This window comes from Ixodes scapularis, unplaced genomic scaffold (assembly GCF_016920785.2).
Source record: "Ixodes scapularis isolate PalLabHiFi unplaced genomic scaffold, ASM1692078v2 PGA_scaffold12__126_contigs__length_90152505, whole genome shotgun sequence".
Taxonomy (NCBI): Eukaryota; Metazoa; Arthropoda; class Arachnida; order Ixodida; family Ixodidae; genus Ixodes; species Ixodes scapularis.
Window position 1 is genome coordinate 72,429,514 of NW_024609838.1, and position 6,000 is coordinate 72,435,513.

Consider the following 6,000-nt stretch of genomic DNA (forward strand, 5'->3'; position numbering starts at 1 on the left):
CCCTGAGTTTCAGAGTGCAGAGCATGGCAACATTGCTCCATCTTCCCTTTAGTGAGGCTGCTTTGCTGAGGAGCAATGAGAGAGTTGCACCTTGGGACCTTCTACCAATCTCCTGTGACTGGTCACTGTCCAAGTACAGAAAGAGAGCTGTTTCTCCATTTGTTCTGCAACAGGAGTTTTTCGAATTGGAACAGAAATACAAGGACTATTTGCACTTTTACACTGATGGGTCTAAAACATCAACTTTTGCGGGATGTGCGGTTTATTCCATTGCTTTCAGGAAAGTTCGACAACTCAACACTCTTGCAAGTATTTTTACAGCTGAATTGTATGGCATTTTAATGACTGTGGAGTATTTATTAGAGAACAATATCATGAAAGCAATTTTGTTTGTTGATTCTCAGAGCGTTCTTGTAGCAATTTTGTCCTTAACGGACAGCAAGAACCCTCTTGTGCAACGTCTTCGGGTTTGGTTAAATCAAGCGCTTCAACAAGGACACCTGATCAAATTCTGCTGGGTCCCAAGCCACGTGGGTATTCCTGGCAATGAGAAAGCAGACTTGCTTGCTGCCTCTGCAAACGAATGCCCAAAACTGCCCTTTGGCCTGCCACACCAAGACCTGAAACTGTTCATACAGAAACTGATTATGAAGTCATGGCAGCTGGATTGGGATATGGAAAACGAGAACAAGCTCCACGTTATCAAGCCCCTTCTGGGGGTATGGGAGAGCTCTTTTCTTAAAGATCGTCACGTTGAAGTTCTTCTTTGCCGTTTAAGAATTGGGCATACCCGTTTGACTCACCTGCACCTGCTCTGCGATGAGGATGTTAAGCTTTGCGACAACTGTGGTAAAGCTGTGACTGTCTTACATATCCTGTGGCATTGTAAATCTTTAAATCAACAGCGCCGATTATGTTTTCCAGAACTTTTCCGAGATCACCTTCCTTTCCATTCCTATTTTCTACTTGGCGACCAACCCTTGGTGCCGTTCAATCGAGTTATAAATTTCCTGCATAAAACTGGCCTTTTACACCAGCTGTAGCCTGCAGTTCTTTTGGATTGCATCTCTAAGCTCCCTATAAAAACCTCTGTTTTGGCGCAATATGGCCTAAGTTGCTCTTGCGCCATTAAACCCCCAATAATCAATCAACGTTATGAAGCAAGGTGTAAGGCTCAAAAACATTGGAAACATGGCAGAAGTCACGCACACGTGCCTGTGTGTGTGTCTTCTTTGTTTGTAGATTTTGCGCCTTGCATTCCGGTCAGCATGTAGCTTCAACCGCTCTGTCAGCTTAGTGGTCAATGGAGCAAGCACTCGCTAGGTTACAGCAACTTTGTATAGAAATCTTGCTGCACATGTGAAAAAATCCCTGAAATCAAACTTACTTGACACAATCATCCGCTATAGCTTAAACGTTGAAGGCAGTCCACAGCTCTCTGTTGAAGAAATCACGATATCCCTCCTTGGGTGCCAGGATTGGGACATGAGTGCCATCAATGACTCCAAAAATTTGTGGAAGGTGGCACCTCGCTTCAAAATTTCGGGAAATGATTTCTGCTTTTTTTGTCGGAGACAGTCGTATGTATTCCCGCAGGTAATACTTCACGATGGTGCGGCAGAACATGCAGACGCATTTCTTTACGGTGCTCTTGTGAACACCGAGCTGATTTCCTACTACCCGGTATTCACAACAGCTAGCCATTTTGTAGAGAGCGATAGCCACTCTCTTTTCTAAGGGCACGGGGGCTCTCGCACAGTCCGGCTTAGGAGACTTAAAAAGTGCGACATGTGACACCAGTTCGCTGAAGGTCGTCGTCGGTGAACTGGGTTAAAACTATCCGGCTCCACCAGTCATTTAATCGAGTCTTCACAGGTTTTTCCTGCGTCGTTCGTTTGCTGCTGAAGCGCTTGTTGGAGAAATGCAATACATGTTGCTAATCTAAGTAATGCTGGAATGTTTGTTTTGTTGCAATTAGTATCTGCCCATTCAAGAGAACACCTGCCGATTTTTCTTATAAACACAAGAAAATATACATCCTAGTTACAAGCTTCAGCTTATAGGAGCGTGCGCAGCGCTCAAGAACAACTTTTTTATTACTAAAAACTTCATTCAGATGCTCTCACCTTGCATGAGAGCATATTCATCGAGAGAACTTGCAATTCCACCGGAATTGTGGAGCAACGTTTGACTGTAAACCGACCGTATTTGACGGCAACGCTGCTGATACTGCACGAGTGCCGTAGCGAAGAAGAGTAGGTGGATATTAGTCCACGCCGACAAAAGCAGCAACACGTGCAAACGGACAGTCGCGTTCATGTCTACACGAGACAAATACAGAGACAGAATGCATTTATTAAACAATGTTGGTGCAGGAGAAGGGAAAAGGTTAGGGAAGGGGTTAGCACAACGGTTACACCGGCTTCATGTTCGGCGCGCTCCAGTCCGTGGTGTGGTCCATGCCGGCTCCTCGGGGTTCGAGACCGGGCCAGTCGCGCGAGATGTTGGACCGTGGGGCGGGCCCCGGTTTCGCACCTATTGCACGTCACGTTCGCTGGGGTGGGGTCCGAAGGCGGCTCCTCCTGCTCGCTGTCATTCGGTGGCCGGTTGTGGCGCTTCTTGAAGGTGTAGGCCCGCAATTCGGCGAACAAGTCGTCGTTATAAGTAGGGTGTGTACTTTCCGGTGTTTACTTGTGAGGAAAATCGGCGGATGTTTTTCGGTGTTTATTAATTTTCAAAACACCGGTGTATTTCGATGAAACGTCTCGCGACGATGCTAAAATCGGTGAATATCGGTGAAAAAAAAAAGCGATTGATCACAGACAGAGAGTTCCAACTTAATTCACATAGTTCATACACTTCTTCTCTAGGAAGCAACTATTTCTCACACTTGGTTATTATAGTAGATGCAAGCATACTTTCATGCTTGCATCTACACGCAAGCACGCTTGCGCAGCATCCTTGCGGTTCGCAACCCGCAATTATGAAAACGCATGCTCCAGTGCGACACGGACGTTGGCAGTGTCTTCCAGGAACCACAGCAACCTCTGAATATATGGCTTGCACCGACATCACTTGGTCAGACACAATATGGAAAAGGCACGTGAGAACCTACCCTCCACTGTGTTAATTTTTTCACAAAAGGGGGCCATGGGAGACACAATAAGGGAAAGGCGTATGAGAGCTTAGCTTCCACTGCGTTCACCAGACGCTTTTGACCCCCAGAAAGGAGGGCGGACTGACGCCACCTGCAAGCCATGTATAAACACTGGACGAACGCAGGATCCACGAGATAACACGTTTGACGAACCTCTACGGGGAAAGAGTTGCGCTAGGTCGGAAACTAGCAACGGCCGGTGTTTTTCGGTTTTAACCAGGGCAAAAATATCCAACCACCGGTGTTTTTCGGTTTTAGCCGATTTTATATTTTCGTCACCGACGGATGTTTATCGGTGTTTTTCGGTTAAAACCGGAAAATACACACCCTAGTTATAAGGGCGGCGCCCGTCTTGGCCTTGAGGATCTCGACTTGTGTATCTCGAAGGGGTCGCCGACGTAGGCACTATTCGTTCCGCGGTGTCGAGCGTTTTTTGTTCCTTTTTGCGCAGGAACACTTCCACCTCGGGGTACAGGCATGGATTTGCGAGACGAGGCGGTTTTCAACGAGCCGTTGGGAACGATCACGGCCGCCATATTTCCCCGTCCGACGCCAAACATCGGAACCCTACTTGTCGCGTGGTGCAGCGGGTGCCGGAAATCCCAGAAATGCAGCTTTAATTTTCAGATGTGACACGGCGTGGCGCTACCTTCGCGCAGGACTTCATGCGCTTCCATGTAAACGGGAACGCATCGTCCATGTAAAGAGGGCGCGTCGCCTTTAGTCCACTGACGATTGAAGTCGATGCGCCGTAGTCGCATTCATGTAAACGCGGCTACTCTTGGACAGGCAAACAGTTACTGAAGATTTCTCCATACCCATTAGTTTTATATCAGTGAACTAATAAATCCGGAAGAAGAAAAGATTTATCTTCAGTAAATGGCTGCTAGTCTAGCAGTTGCGAGCATCTTTCTAAAGAAAATGCAGGCGCCTCAGCGAATCCGAGGAGCTTAGGCGAAGCGCAGACGAAGCGAGCTAAGGACTGCCAGTTGATCGTTGTGCGGAAGATGCAATTAGAACCGCGACTGGTCATTTTATTACGCCACTGCCTGACCAACCAATGACATTCGGCGGCGGCGAGGGGCTGCTTGTTTTTTGATTTTTTTCCTGTTTACTGTCGTGAGGAAAAATGATAGTGACATTTAGATTCTTCAAAGATTCTCTCTCTTAAACTGTGCCAAAAAAAGCAAACTCATAAAAAAATACGTTTCAGCTTCTCTTTAAGATTAATTGCAATATCACTTTATTTTCCACGCTTCATTTTACCATTTTTTCTTCTATTATAGCTCTTCTTCATTCTCCCCCCCCCCCCCCCCCCCCCCCCCCGCCCGAAGTAATAAGGACCGTTTTGCCTTTGGCGATGACTCGAACATTATTCTCTTTTGCCATCACTCTCATCAGTTTATTGCGACGTCTGCTACCAAAAGCATCGCTGTGGTCGGCCTTCCATCATTGGTTAAACGCTCACAATGACGTCTTGACTCCTGAAATATGATGAGTTTACTTTCGTTAATATAAATACGAGGAATAACGACTCTGACGGTTTCGCTTTAAAGAGACAGTGACAGAGAATTTATGCTTGCCAAGGTTTTTATTTGTACATGACATACGAGAGCCCAACTACCAAAAAGCATTTTGCGGCTCGAAATTCGTTTTCTTTTCGCACGAAAACCGCCGATTGAGAACTGGCCGGTTTGAGTCGCGCTCACTCTCTTCTCCTTGATCACGTGCCGTTCTTTGTGGTTTAGACCACGGTGGTCTAGACATAACCACCAAATATAATCAAAGTCATGGGTCATCAAAGCCACACCTGAATATTTAAAAAAAAAATTATGATATCCAATTTTTGGTTTCTAAAAAACCGCAAAATACGCTGATTAAAAAAAAAGTTCGCGCTGAGAACCCGAAGTTCTCTGTGCATTATCTTCGAAGTTCTCAACATGCCGTCGTATTGCGGGAGTCACGGGCTGGACGGCTGAACGAAGCAGACTAAGCGATGGCAGCGGACGACGGGCGTGGGACCTCTACTTCAGAGCTGCTGACGCGGTACTGGCGATTCTGTCTAGTGTCGAAAGGGAAATCATTTACCGATCAAAGCAATTAGGATTTATTCCGCACAACACGCCCGACCAGCAAGCTGATTAGCACGAAGACGTCGCCGAGTTATCGCCCCTTCTGCTGGCTGAAGACATCGCTCGTGTTTCGAACATGAAAAACGCGCAACATGCGACGTGCGAGTTTCTCGTCTCCTCCCCACTCCCCCCACCCCCCTCCCCTCCCCCCCCCCCCCAAAAAAAAAAAAAAAAAAAAAGAAGGAAAAACACGAAGGGAACAAATTAATAAAGGTTGTGACTTCGGGCGACTCCCTCCGCCTCCACGTTTCTCCTTCCTCCCCAGTTCAGTTTAGGTATCGGTTTCATGCAGTTGCGTTTTCTTTTACTTTATTTAAAATATGCGTGCCACTGTAGCAAGATATTGATTGGGTAGCCATCTTACACCATATTAAATCGCATGAAAAAAAAATGAAAAAATGTTTCGGGGCTGTCAGTGTTCCTTTTAGAGCGCGATAATTACAAGCACCGTGGTGTTTACATACTCCATTGAAATTGTCGATGGCAAATAATAATCCCGGTCATGAAGTCACATATTGTGACCATAAAAGGAAGCGACCGAAACATCTCTGCAAATAGTAATGGTTTTTAGTCTGATTAATATGACCGAAATTAAGTTATGGAAACATACTTATTGTGTTGGAGCAACGAGCCATACGTTATTTTGCTATCATTTTACCCTGGACAGGTAAATAAACGCCGATCGTCGACATCTCTTGTCATTCAAACATT